Raw genomic sequence first — 24,826 nt, forward strand, 5'->3', positions numbered from 1 at the left:
TATTATTATTATTATTATTTATAGCCCGCTTTTCCAAAAAATTATCAAAGTGGGGTACAGCATAAATGTAAGCAATATACAATACAGTGGACCCTTGTTATACGCTGGGGTTTGGTTCCAAGATCCCCCGTGTATAACAAAATCCGTGTATGCTCAAGTCCCATTAAATATAGTGATGCAGCAAAATGGTTTCTTCTTTCCAGTTGAAATGGCCATTGAAATCCACAAACATCTGGATAATTTCAACCGGAAAGAAGAAACCCTTAAAGTGAACAAAATTTGGCTACCAGTCCTGAGGAATAGCAAAATAAGGACTCAGCAAATGCAAATGGAAAACCACTCAGAGTCAGAGGCTTTCCCATCAGATAATGATCACCAATTAGCAAACACTAATCCTCTTTTGCATTAGCCTCCCAGTCTGAGGCCAGCCATCAGCACAGAACAATACACATGCAAATCACTCCTGCATTCCCAGGCTCACACAGTATATATACACCCACTTTTTCCAGGTAAAGCATTCTCTGAAGATGCCAGCCACAGATGCTGGTGAAATGTCAGGAAGAAACTCTTCTAGAACATTATTATTATTATTATTATTATTATTATTATTATTATTAACCTTTATTTATGAAGCGCTGTAAATTTACACAGCGCTGTACATGCAATCTTTTTAGTTAGACAGATCCCTGCCCTCGGGCTTACAATCTAAAAAGACATGACACAAAAGGAGAAGGGAGTGGTGGAGGGAAAGGGTAAGAGGTCCAGCAGTTCCTCTCTACCTCCGAGGCCTGGACCAAGGCAGATGGACTGGAGGGAGGGCTTGGCTTCATAATGGATGGTTAATCATTTTCCAGGGAAAATACATACTCTCAAGTAGGATAATGCATATACAGTACATAGCAATACAGGAAATGGTTTGATAAACAGGCACCAAAAGAACATCAAATAGTAAGCGACAATTATGCAATGCCTGAGAAGGCTTCTCTGAACAGGATGGTTTTCAACTCCGTTTTGAAGCTGGTTAAAGAAGTGATGGCTCTTGCTTGTGGGGGAAGAAGGTTCCAGGAGTGAGGAGCAGCAAGTGAAAAGGGGCGAATCCGGGATGGGACAGAGGAAATCCTGGGCTGGGACAGCAGACCTTGACTACCAGAATGGAGGGCCCTGGTGGGAAGGTGAGGAGAAAGAAGGTCTGATAAGTAAGGAGGGGCCAGTCCATGGAGGGCTTTAAATGTCGACATCAGGAGCTTATACTGAATGCGGAAAGGGAGGGGGAGCCAGTGAAGGGATGCCAACAGGAGAGATGTGGTCAGAGCGGTGGGTGGAAGTGATAATGCGTGCAGCTGAATGCTGAACAGAGATTAAAGGATGGAGGTGAGAAGGAAGAAGCCCAGCCAGGAGGACGTTACAGTAATCAAGTCGTGAGATCACTACGGCATGGACCAGGATCATGGCAGTAGAGGTGGAGAGATATGGTCGGATTTTGGCAATATCGTACAAAAAGAATCTACAAGCCTTGGCTGTGGTCTGGATCTGAGGGATACACGACAGAGAAGAGTCAAAGATGAAACCAAGACTGCGGGCTTGCTGGACTGGTTGAATAGAAATGACAAGAAGCTCTGTCTTGGACATGTTGAGCTTCAAACGCCGATGGCGCATCCACTGCGAGACATCTGTGAGGCAAGATGAAACTTGCTGTTCAAGCCTTGGAGAAAGGTCAGGGGCGGAAAGATACAGCTGGGTGTCATCGGTATACAGATGGTAGGAAAAACCAAAAGAGCTAATGAGTTTTCCTAAGGACAGTGTTTAGAGAGAAAACAGAAGAGGACCCAGAACAGAGCCCTGGGGAATTCCAACAGATAAGGGAACAGGAGAAGAAGTCTGACCACCAGCAACCACTGCAAAAGATCTGCCAGACAAGTAAGATCTAAACCAGCCGAGGACAGAGTCTGAGAACCCATGGTCAGAAAGTATATTAACTAGAAGAGAGAGATCAACGGTGTCAAAGGCTGCAGACAGATCAAGAAGGATGAGAACAGAGTAAAGGCCATTAGCCTTGGCCTGTAAAAGGTCATTCGAAATCTTAGTGAGAGCTGTCTCAGTAGAATGCCTTGGGTGGAAACCAGACTGAAAGGGATCGAGGATGAAGTTGGCTTCAATAAACTCAAGACAGCGAGAATAAACAACCCGTTCCAAAACCTTAGAAAGAAAAGGAAGAAGAGAAATCGGACGATAGCTAGACAAAGAGGAAGAGTCGAGAGAAGGTTTTTTCAGAATTGGGGAAATGAGAGCATGTTTGAAGTCCGAAGGGAAGGAGCCTGTAGAGAGAGCGAGATTGAAGATATGGAGAAGCGAGGGCAGAAAGGAGGGAGCTATAGAGATTAGAAGACGAGTAGGAATTGGATCAAGAGAACAGGTTTCAGGTTTGGAAGAGTTCAGAAGTGTAGAGAGTTCATCCAAAGAGGCAGGAGGAAACAGAAAATTTGTTAGGCGAGGGCGATAGAAGATTAAGAGCAGAAGAAGAGCATGGCCACATAGCCCGAAAAACCCACAAAAAACTAATTCTTACTGTCTGCTGCACCATAGTAAAATGCTGATGTCTTACTTTATGTCACTTTTTAAATAAACATTTTTCTTGACTTTCTTTTAAAAAATAAAATAAAGCCTTTCTACAATTCTGCACTATGAAATTTCTGTGATTATTCATGTGTCAACATTCTGGGCTATCTTTTTCCTAATACCTGTTAACTTGTCAGTATTTCCTTGCATCTGGTTGCCCATCTGGATCTGTTTACACAAATCTAGTATTTATAGACTCAGAGTTTGATATTCCCATACTCTGTTTTGACATGCAGGTAACTCAAACAGGGTAGAATTCAGTCTTCAGATGAATGTTGTTATAGACTGAAACTATTTGAGATCAGAATCAGGCTCACTGCAAAAGCATTTGAGAGATATCTCTCCAATCATTTTTGTACACCTTTTAAAATTCTGCTGTTCATTGCATTGCAAACTCCACTCCAGTGGCCAAAAGAAACAACATTGCAGAGAAAATCAGGATACTTTGGAATGGGATCTTTTTCGCCATAGTACAATTGACATTAATTACTCTGGGGAGCTATTTAGTGCTGAAGAAGTTTATAAGACAGACAAGGGTATGGTTGCCTGTGATGAGAAACCTTGAGGTTCTGTTGAAAAAAGTGTTGTTGGCTCAATCTGCACTGCAGAATTAATGCAGTTTGACATCGCTTTAACTGCCATAGGATTTGTAGTTTTGTGATATATTTAGCTGTGTCTCTCAGAGAGCTCAAGTGTCACAACAAACTACAGATCCTAGGATTCCATAAGCTGGAGCCATGACAGTTAAAGCATTTTCAAGCAGCATTATTTCTGCAATGCAGATTATTATTATTATTAACCTTTATTTATGAAGCGCTGTAAATTTACACAGCACTGTACATGCAATCTTTTTAGTTAGACTGATCCCTGCCCTCGGGCTTACAATCTAAAATGACATGACACAGAAGGAGAAGAGAGTGGTGGAGGGAAAGGGTAAGAGGTCCAGCAGTTCTTCTCTACCTCCAAGGCCTGGACCAAGGCAGATGGACTGGAAGGAGGGCTTGGCTTCATAATGAATGGTTAATCATTTTCCAGGGAAAATACATACTCTCAAGTAGGATAATGCATATACAGTACATAGCAATACAGGAAATGGTTTGATAAACAGGCACCAAAAGAACATCAAATAGTAAGTGACAGATGATTGCAACCACTGGCCTCAATGTGAGTGAGATGGTGAATCAACTCAGGGTTTTGCACTGAACTTTAAAAGAGCTATGCAAGGTGCTTGCTCCTGTCCTCCAATCAGGTCAAGCACCACAGATAATTCCTTTAAAGTTTATACTACAACCAGACTACAAAACCATTGTCCCACTAACATGGAAACCATTAGCCAAAACATTGGGTTGCTGATGTACTTTGCATTATCTCTTAATATCTATCTTAACACTCATTTATGACAGCCATTACAGTCACCTATGAAAAGTCCCCTTCAACTCATCCTTCCATGTCATTCAAGACACACCCTTTGGCTGTGTCTGGCTTCCTGTAGTAGCAGAAAGAAATGCTTTATAAAGTAGTGGGATGGGAATAGTTGAAAGGAGATTCTCATTTATTGATGGGTTTTCCCTATCAATGAAATGATGCATCATACCAATGCTTCAGAGGTCCAGGAGCAATGAGTCAGAGGCGACAGGTATTACCAAAAATGCTATTCTCTTGCTAATATTGTGGTTTAAAACCCATGTGTGATAGTCCTAAGGATCAACTCCTCCACTTCAGTCATTTACATAGAATTCCTATAATCTTTTTAAGTAACTGTCCAACATTTTCACTGCTCTACTCTGATAGGTTCAAGTGACAATACTGGGAATTGCTTCCAGAATTATGTGTAAACTACCTAACCCTAATCTCTAGCTGCAACGGAATCTATTCTTCTTCTGTTACTTCCCCTTCTCTTTTATAAGTGTATCTTCCACTAGTGGTGGCTTCCATGTTAATGGGGCACTGAATCCTCTCCAAGTTTTAACCTGATCATTAAAGAGCAATAAGGTTCTGATACTCAGTCCTCAATTCAGCACTTTGGACAGGTCCTTAAAAATTTGGGCTGAAACCCAGAGCTGATTTAATATCACAGTGAGGCAGAAAGCATCAGGAATTACTGCCCTCATTTCTCTAGCCCCAATGTCTATCTTGTAAACCCCTTCGTGATAGGAATTAGATTTTGTTATTTTGTGTTATTCTGTTTGCCTACAGCAACACATAGAAAATAATCACAGCTCTTTGGAAGGAAGGAATGAATTAACTGAATAGGAGAAATATTTTTTTTCCCACAAGTTAATCATTTCCAGTCTAGGATAGATGAGAATGGATTTCCCACTGCTTATGTAGCAGATTTGTAAAAAGCCATCTAAAATGTTATTAAATCTTGCCGGTAATTATTTGTCTGTAAACCAAACAGCTTCTCCTCTGAAAAGATGTAGGGAAGCCACACATGTTATGAAAAACTTCTCAGCCCACACTATAGCTCTGGGCTGAAAGAAGAAAAGAAGTCAAGAATTATTTGTTTGCAGACTGAGTTTATTACTAGACAGATTACCCCGTAATAGTACATTAAATTGAGGATATGGTTTCCAACAAAGCCAAATGAGGGGGTCAGGAAGAGGAAGAGGGGTGTTTTGTTGATGAAATGTAAATCTGTATTTGCACGAAATCATAGATAAAATGCTTTTAATAAACTTTTCTCCTCAGGGAGGAAGAAGAAGGGGTGGAAAGATCCAAACACAACATGCTGAGCTGAAAAAAATGAAAGCGGGTATGGATTCCTGGTTGATAAAAAGTGCAAAGATACTGAACACATTCCTCACAAAAGAAATTGGCTGGTGTTCTGTATTGCAGTTATGGATTTGCAATCAAGAGTTATCTGTAACTGCTCCATGTTCTATATGCACTCCATGTATCTGAAGAAGTACGTTCAAGTCTACAAAAGCTCATGGTATCAACATCTATCTTTCAGTTGGTCTCAAAAGTATCCTTTTGCATACTGATTTTACAGACTAATGTGGGTATTGTTGAAAGCTTTCATGGGCAGCATCCATAGTTTTTTGTGGGTTTTTCAGGCTATGTGGCCATGTTCTAGAAGAATTTATTCCTGACGTTTCACCAGCATCTGTGGCTGGCATATTCAGAGAAAGCCTCTAAAGATTCCAGCCACAAATGCTGGTGAAATGTCAGGAACAAACTTTTCTAGAACATGGCACATAGCCTAAAAAATGTCTATGAATATGGCTCCATATTCAGTAAGACTATGTTGTCATAACTGCCCTCCAGCCCACCTTTACAGCCAGCAACTGAATCAGTGAAAAGGTTCTACTGATCAGAGGCAAAGAGGTTGATATCTCCAGCCCTCTTCCACTAGTAAATGATGCTGTGGCAATCAGAAGCACACACACACACACACACACACACACACACACAACCATCACAATTCTCATTGCAACCTTGTTTACTGGTAGGAGAGTGCTGGAAACATCATCCTTCTTGCATCTTGATCAGCAGCCAAACAGATCTCCTTTATTTGGTATCACTGCTTCTGTGTTAAAGTGGGCTGGGGAAGGGGGAGAGACCAAGAGACATTGCTTACTTATTTAACCAAGTAGCAGATTTAGAATATTAAGTAGCAGATGTAGAATGGAAGGGAGGATGAGTCACCAAGAAAGAGTACAGGAAAAGCCTGCAGGAAAAGTATAAGGAAAGCTAAAATTCAAAATGAGATCAGACTGGCTAGGCAAGCAAGAAGCAACAAAAAGGGGGTGACTGATTTTCAGATACATTCAAGGCAAGAGAATGACCAAGGAGACAGTGGGTCATCTGATCAATAAGGATGGTAAAATGATTTTAAAAAATCACAATGAAAAGGAAGAACTACTCAGTACCTATTTTGCTTCAGTTTTCTTCCAAGAGAGCTGTGTGTTTCCATGGTGCAGCAGAGATATTGGTAAGGGATCTGGATTGCAGATAAAGATTGATAAGGATAGACAGGAATTTATTGACTGACAGTCAGAAATCACCTAGCTAACCTAAACAAGTTTGAATCTGCAGGGCTGAACTAACGGTATCCCAGCATACTGAACGAATAGGCTGATGTACTCTGTGGACCACTTGCCATAAGTTTTTGGAAATCTTGATGAATAAGTGAGGTGGAATATTGAAAAGACGGAAACACTAAATGACTGGAGACAAGCAAACATTGTCTCTCTCTTCAAGAAGAGCAAAAAAAAAAACCCCCAAGATCCACAAGACTACAGGCCGGTCAGCAGCACCACAATACCAGGGAATATATGAATGGATTATACAGGTGTAGAAAATTGGTCAGATATTAATAAAATGAAATTAAATAGAGACAAATGCAAAATTTCTATATTTAGCCCACAAAAAGCAAATGGCCCATGGAGCCCCTTCCAACTCTTTGATTCTATTAGTGATTGATTATATATTTTTCAGACACACAGAACCAGGAAATGTTAATTTGGTGTATTATATCTCCCAGAAACCTGCAACCATGGGTCATCCTGGCAAGGTAATTCTGAATGGTGCAATCCAAAAAAGAAACTTTTCTAAGTTCTGCAGGTGTGTGCTCACACATATGCACACACTTCTCCTTTATCTTTATTGCCAGACACCTTTCATAAAATATGGTGTCATTTTTCAAGCAGGTCAGGTCAGATGCAGCCCTAGGCAATCCTATGTTTGCTCTGTCCTTCCTAGCTACACATGAATAGCCAGCTGACAAAAGAGAATTGACTTTAATGGGGCTGGTGACAATGCGGCCATTGTGTATGTGCTTCATTTGGCTCAGTGTGCTGTACATTCTTGTGATGAAGCAAACCTCGGGGGCTAAAGGGGAAATGTTATTTATAGAATAATAAGATCAAATGGGACAGGACTCCCAGCTTTCCTGATTTCCCTGCACTGGTTTCTGTCCAGGTCTTGACTTCAGACCAGAGAATCTGAGAATGTTTTAATAGATGGCAGATGCATTGGAGGTGAACTACTGTATATACTCATGTATAAGATGACCTCACATATAAGTTGAGGGCAGCTTTTGTGGCCAAAATTATGGGTTTTGATATGACCTGTGGGTTAAAAGTTAGGGACATGTAACAAAGAATGCAAAGGAAGACACAAAGGAAAACAAGGACAAAGAACCTACAAAATTCCAGCAGGCATAACTCTTCATAAAAGCTAGATGGATTAGAAGGGAAAATCAGTAAATGGTGTCTGTGCAATGTGTGTGGGAGGCAGTCAGGTGTGAGCAGGGCTAAGGTAATGCACATGTGTCAAAAAGGATGCAAAGGCAAGCGTTAGGGTACAGAATTAACTCTTATCAGTAAAAAAAAGGAACCATCCCCTCTCTGAATAGAGTAGCAAAAGGTAAGAGCATAGACCATCAGACCCAGTTTTGGGGGGCTGTTTTTTTAAACTAACATTTCTAGACTTATACATGAGTTTATAAAGGAGTCTTACCTTCAGGTCAAGGCAGGAATCCACAACTTCAGTTTCCCTAAAAGATTTCTTTCTAGCATCTCCTTAAATACCTTCAAACAGGAAAGACTGCTATTTCCCAAGCTCATCTATTCCCCTATCAAACAGCTCTTACAGAAAGAAAGAAAGAAAGAAAGAAAGAAAGAAAGAAAGAAAGAAAGAGGGGAGGAGAAGATTTAGCGGTATCTTTGAGATTGATATATTTAAGCATAAGCTTTCATGAACTCCAGCTCAGTTCTTCAGATACATGTATAAGAAATGTAGAGAGTACCTTTGTAGTACCTTTGAGAATAACTGAAAGAAAGAAATTGGAAGCATGAGCTTTCATAGACTTGAGTCTACTTCCTCAGATGTATCAGATATGTCACATATCTAGAGATGTGAACTGGAATTTACAAAAGCTTATGCTGAAATCTATAAATTAGTATGAAAAGTGCCTTAGATCCCTCTTTACTCTATTTCTTTCTTATGCTGAAACAGACTAATACAGCTATCTCTGTGTTTGTTGTAAAAAACTCAAACTATTATTTTTTTTTAAAGTCCCCTTTCCATTTCTATCCTTTTGTTCTATCCCTACCCAATGGTGTATTAGAGGGGGAGGACCATTTTATCCTCCAGAGACCAAATCTACTTCATCTTTTACACCAGGAGTAGGCAACTGCAAAATATTTGAAAGGATGTCATCTTGAGGATGGAGTAAGCTTGTTTGTTGCTACCCCAGAGACTAGGACCCAAAGGAATGGATTCAAGCTACAGGAAAAGAGATTCCACCTCAACATTAGGAAGAATTTCCTGATGGTAAGAGTTTTTCAACAGTGGAACACACACCTTCAGAATGTGGTAGAATCTCCTTCTTTGGAGGTTTATTAACAGAGGCTGGATCTCTCAGGAGTGTTTCGACTGTGTATCCTGTGTAGCAGGAGGTTGGACTAGATGGTCCTTGAGGTCTTTTTCAAGTCTCAGATTCTATTATTCTAACTACTTTTCCAGTTTGAACAATTGAAGTAAGCTGAGAACAAATGAGGAAAGCGAGAAGAGAGAATCCGAGACATTTTAAAAGCAGCTGGGGGGGAATGGGATGGCAAATGATTAACTGGGATAAATCAGGATAATTGGATGGTGTGGGGTGATTTTGGTGCCTCCCTGAGACCTCAGTTGGCCACCTCCTCCCATTTTTAATAATCCAACACCCCCTGTGACATTTGTCAAAGTGGCATTTACAAAATAAAAATACCAAAAAAGACAAATTGTATGCACGCACCAGCAAGCTTTCAGGGGCACACAATGGGCCATTTAACAACTATTTAAGGGAGCAAGTGTGTTTGAGATCTTAATTACTTGCCTGCAGGGGTGTAATCACCTTTAAATGGCCAAATGTGCCCTTCTTAGTCTGTGCCTGGCTGTTTTTCCAATACAGCACGCCCGCATCATATCTGGGTATGTCATACACGGCTTTCAGCTTATGCTGAAGCTGCACACTGGAAGAAGGAATGGTGCGTGTGCTGCACCACATGCACAAGCCCTATTGTTTTAAATGGGGCTTGAGCATATGCGTTAATTCCCTTATGCAGGGGAGGGCCCCCTGGAACAGCTCCTCCGCATAAGCGATGGAACCACTGTAATTTAACATGTTATGTTTTTAAGTATGATGTGGTTGTTGGGGGAGTCCAGGGTCTCTGAAAGTGAGCCTAGATGGTAGTGCTGGGAGGTTACATGCAGTCCATTGACCAAACTTTGCACAACTAAGATTCATAGCATTAATTATGGCTATCACACTGCAGAATTAATCCAGTTTGACACCATTTTAACAGTCATGGCTCTATCCTATGGAATCCTGGGATTTGTAGTTTCTTCTGGCACCAGAGCTCTCTGACAGGAGGATAAATATCTCATAAAACTACATACCACAGGATTCCATAGCATTGAGCCATGGCAGTTAAAGCAGTATAAAACTGCATTATTTCTGCAGAGTAGATGCAGCCTAGGTCTACTTCCTCTAATGCAGCATAGTCTATGTAGACCTAGTCCAAGTTCATGCTACCAGCTTCTTTCTCTCAGTTAGTCTCAAAGGTGCTACAAGATCCCTTTGCATACTAATACCAAACTGTGGTATCAAACTGCATTAATTCTGCAGTATAGATACAACCACTCTATTGCTAGAAAGGCTCTTAGACTGGCTAACAAAGGCTTGGTACATACCTGCGGGAAAGACTGGACTGGATGCGACCTGTTTTCCCGTGGAGGGACACCACAGCAGCCAAACTGCCCCAAAAACAACCCAGAAAAACCAAGTTCTTTTTGGATCACCATTGGCGCACTCATGACGTAAGCAACACACAGCAATGTCTATATGCTGCAGGTTGCTTATGTCAAGATAGCGGCCCCCATGTGGACAGCAGATCACCATTAGGTCATCGCCTGCACATCCTAGGGTTTTGGAGTGTGCAGATGCTGCGTGCTCCGGAACCCTAGTATCATCGGCAGCAGAGCGCTTTTGCTCCATCTGTCTCGGGCCTGAATACCTCTGAGCTCTACTTGTGAGAAAGAAGCATGCCTCAGATCAAGGCTCTTAAAGCAGGCTGAGAAAGGGGTAGTGCTATATTTATTTTACTTATTTACTTCCAGGATTTATGTCCCGCCTTTCTCCCACAGTGGGATTCATGGTGGGTTACACTATTTAAAAAAGACAGAGCTAAAACATTGATTACAAAGTTTAAAAATAATTAAATACTATCAACCTTAAAACGTAGGTTAAAACAGCATAGTTAAAAACAGTAATAACCATTAAAACAGTAAAACAGCACATCACATTATTCAAAGAAAATTCATCCACCAAATGCCTGCCTAAATAAAAATGTCTTCAGTTGCCGGCAGAAAGAGAGCAGGAAGGGAGCCAACCTGATTTCCACAGTCTGGGAGCAGCCACAGAGAAGGATCTCTCCCAGGTCCACACCTGCAAAGAGAGAAAGCCCTCTCCTGCCAATCTTAGTGTCTAGGCTGACTTGTACAGGGAGTGTTATACCTACATCCTCTATAAAGCTATAATTTGGAACGTGACCACTGCACTGACAATATCTGTCTTCTGAAATAGCTCCCTTTGAACCTGAATATTCTGATCCTTGACCAGAACTTTGACCTCCATAGCAAGGCAAGCAGAAGTGGAACATTAGTACCTTCTTTCTGTGTAATCCTTACTGACCTTGAACAGGGAAGATGATATGCACGCCCTTTCCATTCAGTGATGCGGATAAACATGCATATCTTGATACAATATTCTGAGCCACTGTGCAGAGGGGTGTACCTTTGTGCTACTAGTCACGCACAAGGCTTTCTCATGTCTGATTATTTGCAAACCGAGGCTCCAGACTTTGTTCAAATCAGGAGCTCGGCTCCTCTCTAGTTAAAGGGTCATCTTAACACAGTTAAGATATTTCTGACTGTTGTACTTTATAAGATCTTAGAAAGCTTGCTTTCCTGTGAACAATAATTCAGTAAATCAATCCTACCTAACAAGGAACATGAGCAATTGTCAGCTAAGTATTGTTTAGCACTGGTGCCAGTCCCCAAGCAGCAGAAGGTTTCACAGGCAAAGTTAAACATAATCAGGTCACCTGGAAGAGAGAAAAAGAGAGAGAGATGGAGACTTGAGGCCAGAATAGAAAATTAAGCTCAGAATTCAGCTGGGACATTATATTAGTGTAACTCCAGATTGCACCAGCAGTTGTTCTTTTTACATATTTCCTTAAGGAAGTATCAGAGCCCATTAGATTTTGAAAAAATAAGATTTAAAAAATAATTCAATAAGTTAAGTGTTAGAAAGTGGAAAATTTGTGTATTAATATCCACACTAACAACCAAAAAATAATTGGTTATGTTATTACTTGTTAACTTATTATAAAACATTGGTTCTAGGACTCACAATGTGATTTATAGAGAACGGTTTGGAGGCTGTTGTTCTTGATATTAGGGGCACATATTATTGGCTCTTTCAAAACAGTCCTTTTAAAATTGCCTTTCTCAAACCAGATTTTCCCCTACATGGACTACAAAACCCATAATAGGACTGTTGCTTTGGAATAGTGGGAGTTCAATACATCTGATAACTGTCAGGTTGAGGAAGTATGCCATCTATCCCAACTTATGGAATGGCCTGCCGGACAAGATCCGTCAAATCACCAATCTAGAGAGCTTTAAAAAGGCCATTAAGATGGATCTCTTCCAGCAAGCCTTCCCAGGATAAAATGCTCGGCCACAAATAAGATTTCCCATCCAGTGAACTCTGCCCATGATGATTTTTATTTAGCTTAGTCGGTTTTAATATGTAGTTTTTAATCTTATATTGTTTAATCTTGTTTTAAGGGGGGACATTATGTATATATGGATGTATTTTAACCTGTTGTACGCCGCTTTGATTGCCTGGCAAAAAACGGGATAGAAATAAAAATTTATTATTGTTATTTTATCTCACCTTATAACTTCATCCATTCAGTTTTTCACTCTTCTGCATCAGTCTTTTCCTTCCATGCACACTCCACAAAATATAGACTCCACTTACTCTCCAAATGCCTTTTTGTGCTAAAGGTTAACAAGAAATTATGTATTTCTATTAGATGACAGTGATCCACCACGAGTGCAGCAATAAGTGGATAGCTACAAAGATCAGTGAATCAGGGGTGAAGAATAATTAAACTGAAAAGTTTTGAGCCCCTTTGAGCCCATGCATAAGATTTTTTTTCTGCCCAAATGAATTTCTGCATCTTTTGTGCCTCCCCATCCCTATTCAGAAAGTGTGGCCTGCAGTAGTTTTGCAGAAATCAGGGATGCAAAATTCAGCCTGTGGCATATTCAGCTTGAGCTATCAGGTACCTAAAAAGTCCACTGTTATTTTTAATTGTGTAATAATTAATTATATAGTAATTATAATTAAAAGCTGTTATGGGCCTTGAAGACATTTCCAATGTATGGAGACTCTAAGGTGAAACTATCATGGGGATTTCTGGGGTTAAGAGTGTGTGACTTTCCCAAGGTCACCCAGTGGGTTCCATGGCAGAGCAGGGAATCCAACCCTGGTACCCAGAATCATAGTCCAATATTCAGATCATTATACCACACTTGTTGAGGGGTGGCTAAAAGAAGGAGTGGAGGAAAATCAGAACTGGAGGGGTTAGGGAAAGAGAAAAGGACAAAGAGGTCAAGAGAGAAGAAAACAGGGAGGCACTTAGGATAGCATCACTTAGTTTTCTGGGAGCCTAGCTCTGTATAAGCAACACACTGAAGATTGCAAAGGAATTCATTGCCACTCCACTATTATTAATAATATAATAATATATAAGATTGTAGTTACAATGCATTCTCACTAAATACTTCAAACAATTTACTTCCATATAGACTCATAGATACACCTACCTTTCTGGCCTAAAGGGCTTAATAGGTCCAACATTCTGAAAGGTCTCCCTGTGCTTGAGAATCTTCAAACCAGTGGCTTCACTAGCGTAGTGTCACCCAGTGCAGCATTTATGCTGTCACCTCCAGATTTGGAGCTGCCAGGCCAATAGTCCCCCAGGAGTAGATGAGCCTGCTGTGAAAGAGAAAGTCTCTGGTCTACTTGAAATTGACAGCTGGTGGACTGGGGCAGCCGAAGGGACTTTCTGTGTACTGTAGTGTCCCAAAAGGGTCCAGGTGCTGTTTGATGATGGGAGAAGCCTCCAGGAGTTTGCTATGGCATGCCAAGAGTGTCCTTGCCACCTCCAGGTGGGATGACCAAGCCCTTCCCAGGACCTATAGTCAAACAAATCACTTTCTTTGCCATCCAGTTTTAAGACTCTCTTTTATTCTTCTCTTCTACTCTGTCCTGGGCTCTCAAAGTTTCATTGTGAGTCTCTTTAGTTTGTTAATTCTTCCTGTTTCTCCATTCCTGTGATCCAGATTAGCCTGCCTACCACACACCATATGATGTAATTCCTCCAATCCTAACACTTTTCCTAAAGCATGTTTTTCCCTTTTTACTGAATCTCATAGGGCAGTAATCAATTCCAAGATCCCTGTCACAATTCCTTGACACAGATTGCTGGAGAGGGCTGTAAATGTCGCCCTGATGCACTCAGATCACTGGCATATAAGACCTCCACCAATTGGTATGGCTGCTGGCTTTTCAGTTAGGTTTGGAAGGTCAAGGCAGGGAATAACACTTAATTATCCGTTCATAAGTCAGCAATGTGGGATCTCACAATTCAATTTAAAATACGAAAGAACTATCAAGAGAATAAAACATATCCATTAGAAAACAACAAGAAATATGAACAAAACAGCATATTATAAAAAGCCTTTTCCCCATAACAGTCAGTTTCCAAAAGCTTGTGAAAATAATAGTAATAAAAAAAAGGTCTTTGCCTCCTCCTGGAAGGACAACAAGGAAGGAGGCAGTCTAGCTTCTCTAGAAAGGGAGTTTCTAAGGGTCATAGAATCATAGAGCTGGAAGAAACTACAAGAACCATCAGTCCAACCCCTTGACATGTGGGAATACACAATCAAAAAACTCCCATCAGATGGCCATCCAGCCTCTGTTTAAAAACCTCAAAAGAACAAGACTCCACCACTCTCCAAGGGAGCGTGTTCCATTGTCGAATAGCTTTTGCTGTCAGGAAGTTCTTCCTAATGTTTAGGTGGTATCTCTTTTCCTGTAATTTGTCCTAGTCTCTGGAACAGCAGAAAATAAGCTTGCTGCATCCTCAATAGGACATCCCTTCACATATTTAAATATGGCTATCATGTCACCCCTTAACCTTCTCTTCTCCAGATTAAGCATCCCCATAAGTCATGGGGCATGGTTTCCAGACCTTTCATCATTTTCATTGACTTCATTTGGACATGCTCCAGCTTGTCAACATCTTTTTTGAATTATGTTGTCCAGAACTGGACACAGTATTCCAGGTGAGCCCTGACCAAAGCAGAATTTAGCGGTATTATTTAGTGGTGGTACTATAGTGTTACTATAATGGTACTATATGGTGGTAGGCCAGCCCCCAAGACACTTTCTTGTGATCCCACCATATCTTCCTGTGAGGGTGGTGAGATGGGGAGGATGTCCTCCCCTGATGATCTCAACACCTGTAGAGGTTCATATGGGAAAATGTGAGCCTTTAAAAACTTGAAGCTAAACTGTGTAGGTGATGACTAACACTTCAAATTGTGCCCAGAAACAGACTGGCAGCAAGTGGAGATGTTGTGACAAGGGTTGTCTGATGCCTATAAGCAGCCTCAGTCAACAGTTGGGTTGCTGTTGAACTTTCTTAATATTTTCAAAACCAACCCTGTCAAGAACACATTCCACCAGTCTAAAAAAGATCTAGCTAAGACATGTGGCTCCATAGCCAGATACCCCATCCTCAATATATATTTAAAGAAGCATGGCCTAGTGTTAGTGCTCACTGAAGAAAAAAAAAATAGTAAAGCACTTGAAAAAAATAAAACTAGAGAAAATGTTCTGTCCTTATTTGGCAGTCATAACAATGCTATTATTTATTGTTTATTACAATTATTATGAAAGGCTTGTTTATTACAGTCCTTTTTTACATCAGCTAAGTGCTTGCATGCACCTGAATACACAAGACCACTCTATTTAGATGGCTGCCCTCGCAACCTATGCTCTGACTACCTATTAAATTTAATATATTTTTACTGGCTAAAATGCCACATAACCTAATGACAGATTGTTATGATTAGGAAAAACTGAAGCTACTTTGTATTCATGGAGCGTCTGCTACAACTCTTGCTCCAAAGCTGAGCAAACAAACTTTATAGTTTGTTTTTTAGAAAAATCACCAAAAACTGTCATAGTAACATTTCTAAAATGTTTGCTCCACTGTTAAATGGATGAAGACAATCATGGTTTGATTCATCCCTGAATGAAAGGTAAAAATGAAAATAGAAAGTGAGATTTCCTGACTTAGTATTGATTTTCCATTCAGCTTGCCCCACCCTGCCTAGATCTGGAGAAAAGTGGAGTCTGACTGCAAGGTAATAAAGGGCTTAATTCAGTTCACAAGTGATCTGAGAAGCTATTTATTTCAAGAATTTTTAAACTTCTTTTTTGGTCTATACCATCACAAAGCGACTTGCCTAAAAGAGGTGAGAAACAAGAAACAACTGAAAAGTAAGTACATCCCAACAAATCTACAAATTGCTGTGTGAAGTTGTCCTGGATATATAAATATTGGTATTAAACAAACAAACGACTTCATTTATATACCGCTTCATACTGAACTAACAGTGTCTAAGCAGTTTACAACTGTAAGCTAATTGCCCCCAACAATCTGGGTACTCATTTTAGCGACCTCCTTGGAAGGATGCAAGCCTGAGTCGAGCTTGAGCCCTTTCCCTGGTATTGAACTCAGAACCTTATGGTTTTGAGAGAGTGGCTGCAGTACAGGCATTTAACCACTGCGCCACAAGGGAAGCTGATGTCTCCAAAGAAGAAATGCCGGTGTACATGGGACAAAGCATACATCTGTTTGAAGGCCCTTATAAAGATTAATTAGAAGACATCGTCTTTCGTGCCTATAGTAAATTCAAGCTGAGACAAACTGACTGGATCAAAGCTACCTTAAGCCTCAGTGAGAATTATTATGGCACAGTGGTCAGGGTATCAAACTATGATATAGAGCCAGATCTTGAAAGCCTTGACAAAGCTGGGCCATATTGGTGGAATAGACAATAAACTTTCACCTCAAGGTGTTAAATTTGTCGCTGGTGCATACCATGCTAGCTGAGCTGCCAGGTATTGGGGGGAGGGGGGATTAAAATGCAGAGCCTTAAATATAAGTATCAAAAGTTTGAAACAGTCTAGGGCCCATACTGGTAGCCAGTGAAGGGATCTACAGAAGGAAAAAGCATGTGAATAGTTTAGAGAGATTTAACAAAACCAGGATGGTACTGTTCTGAATCAAGGTGAGAGGGACACTCCCCTTCCAACCTTGCACATTTAAAGTAATTGCTAAGAAGTACAGTAACAAGAATATAACAAATAACTCAGTGGCCTGCTTTTTTAGATGCAGAGAATATTCCAAAAAATTCAAAAATGGTAAAAAAAAACCTGTTTCTTATGTGCTGAGAAACCCCGGACTAAGGAGACTCTTTACCATTCCAGACTTAGAACCATAGATTTGGAAAGAACCCTATGGGACATTAAGTTCAACCTTATTCTATGCAAAATTGACTTATTGTACACAAAATTCACATGTGGTTGTTTTCTACAGAAAACAGTACTTCTCCATAGTATCAGTACTGTACTTCAACACAAGAATATTATTTTGTGTGCAACAAACAGCATGTTTCTCTGCAGTGCAGAAAATGTACAGTGCGCCCTCGGCTTATGCGAGGGAGCCGTTCCGGACCCCCCCCCCCACGTAAGCCAAATTTTGTGCATGCTCAAGCCCCATTCATGCAAATGGGACGCGCTGCCCTGCGCGCTCCCTCCCAGCTTTGAGCATATGCTCCAAACCGTGTATAGAGTGCCCGCGTATGATGTGGGCACACTGTAGTTTATTTCTGCACAGAAAATGCTGGTTTCTATGCAAAATAACCATGTGCATTTTTATCTCCCCAAAAAGTAAGTCTTGACTTGCAATAGGCTTCGAAACTGTGCAATTTTGAAAACTTTCTCTCAGAAAGAAAGGGACATATTTACAGTGCGCCCTTGCATTACATGGGGGATCCGTTCCGGACACACACACACGCCCGTGTAAGGCAAATAGCATGTATGCTCCAGCTCCCTTGGATGTAAGGGGGCTCATGCATGATGTGCGGGGGGGGGCACACGTGCCACAGGCGTACACACCATTGTTTCTTCCGTCTGTGTAAGAGGCGCTGCATGTGATGCAGGAACACTGTATTTATTTATTTATTTACTAAATAAATAAAATGTCAAAGGATGTCAGGATATCATACAATATAAACAATCTGAAATATTTCCAGATTAGAAACTAAGAATTTGACAAAGTAAAAACATATTAAACATAGCAACAGTTAAACCACTGTAAAAACTACAATTGAAAACCTTGTACATGTAGACTTGAAATGCATTAGTCCCTGAAGATGTTAATAAAAAGGCATGTTTTAGCTTTGCTCCTAAAAAGAAATCAATGTTGGCCCCAGTCAGATGTCCATTAGGAGACCATTTCACAAGATGGGGGGGGGGCACAGCAAAGAAGGCCCTCTCCCATGTCCTCCCATTTCATATTTCCCCCATTGAAAGGACACAGAGGAGGACATCTCTTGCAGGATTCAGTTCTCACACAGGTATATATAGGAAATAAGAATTTTAAAAAAGGTTAAAAATTTAAATTGTTTCTGTTGAGAAGAACATTAGTGAAGAATTGCATCCCTATTTTAAAGGGGAACTGTTTGTGAGAAAATATTTTGTTATTTTTACTTAACACGTTACGCAATTAATTACTTTTTTAATGTAACATTGTGAGCTCTGCAGCAGTGGTGGTAATCCATACTCATCTCTGGTTTGATTTCTTCATTCTAATCATCATTTTCAGTAAATCACAGAGAAAAGGAGGGGAGGAAACAGTTTTAAATATGCAGTTTTATTTAACAAAAATGTTTTTTAAAAAGAGGTATGGAATTTATGGTGAATAATTCATGCTCTTTAAGATCAGAAGTTTTAGACATAAAAAGGAGATTCCACAGGGGTTTGCTGTGCTGAAAACAAAAAGCCTCTTTGGATAAATGCAGCTAAAATGGGATAACTCATGCAGCCACAGAACCACAAGGAAAGAATAGTTGGAAGATATTGTGCAAAGCATGGCATTTCTTTCCTTAAGAATTATTCTTTTGGGGCTTGATGTATTCTGGTTAATGTTTGTTTGAAAACTTCATCACATGTTCAAAATATGAAAAGCAACTCTGCAAAGAATGAATTGTGATTTTATAAAAAGGAGAATCCCACACACACATATTTAATTACCTCCTCCCAAAAGACACTGACTGGTAATTCAGGATAAGACTTCATCAAATGTGTCTTCATCAGTGTGTGTAAAATAGAATGGAGTAGTTTTTGCACCAGATCCCCTCTGATGTTGGAAACTAATCAGAGTCAGCCCTGTTTAGTATTTGGACAGGAGACTGCCAATGAATACCTGGTACTGTAGGCTATATTGCAGAGGAAAGAATTGACAAACCACCTCTGAATACTCCTTGCCTAAGAAAACCTTATGAAATTCATGGAGTCACCATAAGTTGGCAGCCAGAAACTTAAAAGAACATATACATAGTTTTGCAGAATCCATATTCACTTAGGGGTTGTTGTGATGTTACAACAAACAGGCATCCCTTTCACAATGGTAGCCAGTGGAGCGTCTGATATGCCATGGCCCCAATATGTGGTGGACACTAAGGCACATCAGGACATCAGCTAGGAAGTGCCGGAGTGTAACACTGTGGCCAGTGTGTATCGGAAGGGCCTGATGTTGCACCTGATGCAAATCAAAACTGTTTTAGCACCCAGATATGCATCTTCATAATTCACTAACCAGATTTTGTTGCATTTCTCCAATATATCTATGACCATGATGTAGAATCTCAGCCATTATTGGTGTAGTGGTTTAAGGGTTGGACTATGACTCTGGAGAATAGGGTTCAAATCCCTGATCAGCCATGAAACCCAGTGGGTGGCCCTGGGCAAGTCACACCCTGACAGCCTCAGAGAATGGCAATGGCAAACCCCCTCTGAAGAAACTTGCCAATAAAACCCTGTGATAGGGTCACCATAAGTGAGAAATGACTGGAAGGTACACAACAAGAACAAAAACTGTAAAAACAAAGGATCAAGTAAGTTACTGCTCTGGTGCAATAAAAGGCCCGTACAGACAGGCCAAAATAAAACTGCTTCAGGTCACTTTGGAGGTATGCTGTTTAAATGACACACACATCTTCAGTCCATAACTGTATTTGAGTCCTTAGAACTGGAGCGTGGCTTTGGTGCAGCTTCTGGCCTCTTAGGACGCATGCATCTTTGAAACAGCATACCTCCAAAGTGACCCGAAGCAGATTTATTTTGGCCTGTCTGTACAGGCTCTAAAAGAACAAGAAAAAGGGATCTTAACTGGAGAAATTTGATAGTGACAAATGAGACAGGTCAGGGGCTGCCATGCCATGGTTATCCCAGGCCCTGACATTTTAGTGTGGAAATCTGAGACCTACAGAAGAACCCACACAGGAGGTGGCCCCTAGTGATGCCATGTAAGTATGAGACATTAAGCATCAAAACTGTACCATCTTATTTTAGAGCAGAAATGTGGACTGTGCACCTCTCCAGGTGTTGTTTGATTGCAGCTCCCAGAACCCCTACCTGGCAAAGTCAATGGTTAAAAATATGCTGAAAGGTGCACTTCAGGTAGACTAATGGTGAATCCACAATGAAAAATTACAACAGTTTGCTCAATTGCCATGGCTCCTTGCTTTTCAGTTCTGGGATTTGTAGTTTAGAAAAGTACTTAAAATCCTCTGCTGGAGAGCTCTAATCCACACTCCCCTGCACTACAGCTCATTAGCAAAGAACTCTTAAGCATCTCAGCAAACTACAAAACAATGAATAGAGTCCCAGCAATTAAAATGGTGTCAAACTGGTATAACTCTGCAGTGTGGATAACCCTTTAAATAGATTAATGACAGTGCTTCATGTAATTGTTTCAGTGGCCTTTAAAATACTCTTAGTTAGTGGCTCAGTGTTGTTATGCCCAGAGTGCAGATGCTGGGGGATTCAGTTGAGGCAAAAAAATGACCATTTGCTTAGTGCAAAGCCTCTTTCAGCGAATTTGCGCCTCAGAGACAGCATAATGCGATATAATTCTGCACAGATGTAAATCTCATTGGATTCAGCAGGTTTAGAGGGAAGAGAAATAAGCTGCACCAATTGATGGTCAGAGGTGGATTGCCATTGAACACAGAAATTCAATTTCACCTGCCACAGCCAATAATCAATAACAGGCCCAATTTCAATAAAAAAAGGAATAACTATCCTAATTCCTTTAGGGAGATTTTTCTAGGACTCTCCCCCCCCCCCCCGCCCCGCCCAAAGCTGGTGAGAATCATGTTTCCAGATCACCAAGACAAGCTACATTGTATAGCAAATATTTCTGCTTAGAAAACTTTGTAGATGACTTTTAAAGCACACGCATATAAAACATACTAGGAATGTACCTTCAGAATTCTTACTGGAAAATACCTAGAAGGGATAAAAATTAAAATAGCTTTACCTCTGCAAGTGCACATTGCTTTTCCATTTTAAATTATCCCACTCCACACATACACACATCATACACACTTATTATTCAAGAACAATAACTTTAGGGCAACAAAATGCCATCTGAAAGCAAAAGCCATTCATGAGGTCTTAACAATATGTTCACTGTGATTCTTTTACTATTTTACCCGTGGGAATAGAAGGTCAAACAGTGCATTAGCAGATAGCCTTGATTGCTCCATTGACAATGAATGGAATGCATTAGCATATAAGAGATACAGAATTATGCAAGTGTTGAAATGACAGGTAAAAAGGCAAGCCAGTGCTTTTCTAAACAAAAGCACAACTGTGGTTAGAGGCCACTAACTGCAGGGGTTAATAAGACTGCTTGAGGCAGAAAGTTTCAGCGAGTACATGAACACCATATCTCAATAAATTTGATTGTTCTTTTCACTTCCTTAAGAGAAAATAGAGTTCAACATGTTCCATTTCTTGCATATCTAACTTTGTCCTATGTACCTTCTTGAACTAAATGTTAGAAATCAACATGATTGCAGGGGAGAGCATCTTTCAGTGTTTCCTCTGCCAGGAAACATTCATCTGCTTGCTGGAAAAACTCTCATTTTTCAGCTACAAAACTTCCACAGGTTGCAAACGATTCTAGGAGAGACATTATTCGAATGTGCCACAGAACCCATTTTGTGTAGTAGAAAAATGAATTGTGCAACAGGAAATAAGTTTTTGTGCAATTGGCAACGTGGGTTTTGATCAGCAATGAAGTTATTATGACTTACAACAAATATAAAATGATAAAGCAACAGAAAATTAAAAGGAACATTGGCAGGATACAGACCGCCCCTTTGGGGTGGCCTGCACCCGCCCCTTTCCCCAACGGATTGGGGCCTCAGCTGCCACAGCAGCAGCCCTGAGGCCCTGATCCGCCGCTTTTCCTGGCCTTGGGGAAGCAGCAAAATGCTTCTCCACAGCCTGGAAAGGGGTGTCCTTGGGGCTTCATGCCCCAAGGACACCCTGACAGCAGCAGGGAAAGGGAGAAAGGGGCCCCTCTTTGTATCGCTGGCACAGCCGTTTAAAAGCCATGCCATGCCAGCAATACGCGTGGCAAAAGGAGCTCCAAAACAGAGCTCCTTCTGGCGCCACTGAAAGGGCACCACAAGCGCACTGCAGTGGAGCCAGGATGTCACGCCCGCGCCGCACCATTTGACTGCGGCACGTCCGTGACGTCATAATGGCAGTGCCCATTACGACGTCATTACAATGCCACGGTTACATGCTAGGGTTGCGGGGTGTCTGGAAAGGACGCCCCAAGGCAACCCTAGCACGTATCCAGGCCGGCGCTTTGCACTCGTCTGAATACCGCCATTGTTACATTTCAGTCTTCCTATACCTGTACAATGTTGAGAGTAACAACGGCTGCATCCACACTGCAGAAATAACAGAGGCTTACATCACTTATGGTTCCATCCTATGGGATCATGGGATCTGTAGTTTCTTGTAACACCAGAGCTCTCTGACAGATAAGGCTGACTGTCCCACAAAATTAGTTCCCAGAATTCCATAGCACTGAGACATGGCAGTTAAAATGGTGTCAACCTGGATTATTTCTGTGGTGTGGATGCAGCCTACTTGACTGTTCCATGAGTGAATCTGTCCAGGCTGGTGTCACAGTTCCAGCCCTGGGATTTCTGTCACACATCTTGACCTTTTACTCTGAACATCCCTCCCAGAAATTGGTACTCAGAAATCACTATCCTGGACAAGTGGATATTTTAATCAATGGGTTCAGTATGGTAAAGTGGGTGATACGGTTGAGTCTTCCTTATCCAAAATGCTTGGGACCAGAAGTGTTTTGGATTTTGAGTTTTTTCAGCTTTTGGAATATTTTGCATATACATCTTGGAGATGGGACCTGAGTCTAAACACCTAGCCTGAAGGTAATTTTATACACAATATTTTAAATAATTTTATGCTTGAAACAACATCTGTATACACTGAACCATCAGAAACCATCTAAAAAGAACATTTAAATTCAGCTTCAGGGTGGGAAGAAGTTAAGGTTTTCTTTGGTTTTTAAATTATCATTATTGCATATTGGTTTGAGTGTTAGAGTACAACTCAGGAGCTTGCAGTTCAAATCCTGTTTGGCCATGGAAACCCACTGTGTGACTTTGGATAGGTCATATACTCTCAGCCCCAGAAAACCATGTGATAGGTTTGCCTTATAGTCACCATAAGTTGGAAACAACTTGAAGGTACACAACAACAACAATTGTAATTAATACATAATAATAATTGTTATTAATAATGTTTGATTCCCTCCCTAGGAAAAGGGGGAGGTTACACAGTAGTGAAAGTCACAACTTCCACATTTTTTGGTCACTGAGTTCTTCAATTTATGCATATAGTCAGTGTTTGGTTTTGTTGTTATTTTGTTTCTATTTTTGCTTTTAAAAATAATAAATATGATGTCATTTGTGTATTGGACTATGACTCTGGAGATCAGGGTTCAATTCCTCGCTCAGACATCAAAACCCACTGAGTTACTTTGGGCAAGTCAAATGCTCTCAGCCTTAGGGGAAGGCAATGGCGAACCTCCTCTGAACAAACCTTGCCAATTGAACCCCATGATGGAGTCACCTTAGTTGTTAATGACTTGAAGGCACACAACAACAACAACAACAACAACAACAACAGAAAGCAAAAGACTCACTATCTCAACCACCCACATGGACAATTTTGGATTCTGCAGTATTTTGGATTCTGGAATTCTGGATAAGGGAGGCTCAACCCGTAAAATAAAAACAGTCAGACGCAATTACAAGAAATACAAGCAGTGAAGATTTATTATATAATACTTAAGTTAAATAAGAACTCCCTAACTCTTTCCACATTTCTATTTCCCAAAATCCTTTTTAGATCTTATCCACCCCCTTTCTAACCAGACAAACCTTATTTCAGCTTGTTGGATGAAAGGAATGCTGTGGATATAGTATATCTTGATTTCAGTAAGGCCTTTGACAAGGTCCCCATGACCTTCTTGCAAACAAGCTTGTAAAATGTGGGCTAGACAAGGTAACTGTTACATGGATTTGTAACTGGTTGACCGGCCGAACCCAAAGGGTGATCAATAATGACTCTTTTTCATCCTGGAGAGAAGTGACCAGTGGGGTCCCACAGGGCTCTGTCCTGGGGCCAGTGCTATTCAACATCAATGACTTGGATGACAGAATTGGGGGCATATTTATCAAATTTGCAGATGACACCAAATTAGGAGGAATAGCTAACAATGAGATATTAGGCTGCATCAATAGAAGTACAGTGTCTAGATCAAGGAAAGTAATAGTGCCACTCTATTCTGCTCTGGTCAGGCCCCACCTGGAATATTGTGTCCAGTTCTGGGCACCACAATTCAAAAAAGGACATTGATAAACTGTGGTGTGTCCAAAGGAGGGCGACTAA

Source organism: Sceloporus undulatus, chromosome 1, assembly GCF_019175285.1.
Source record: "Sceloporus undulatus isolate JIND9_A2432 ecotype Alabama chromosome 1, SceUnd_v1.1, whole genome shotgun sequence".
Classification (NCBI taxonomy): Eukaryota; Metazoa; Chordata; class Lepidosauria; order Squamata; family Phrynosomatidae; genus Sceloporus; species Sceloporus undulatus.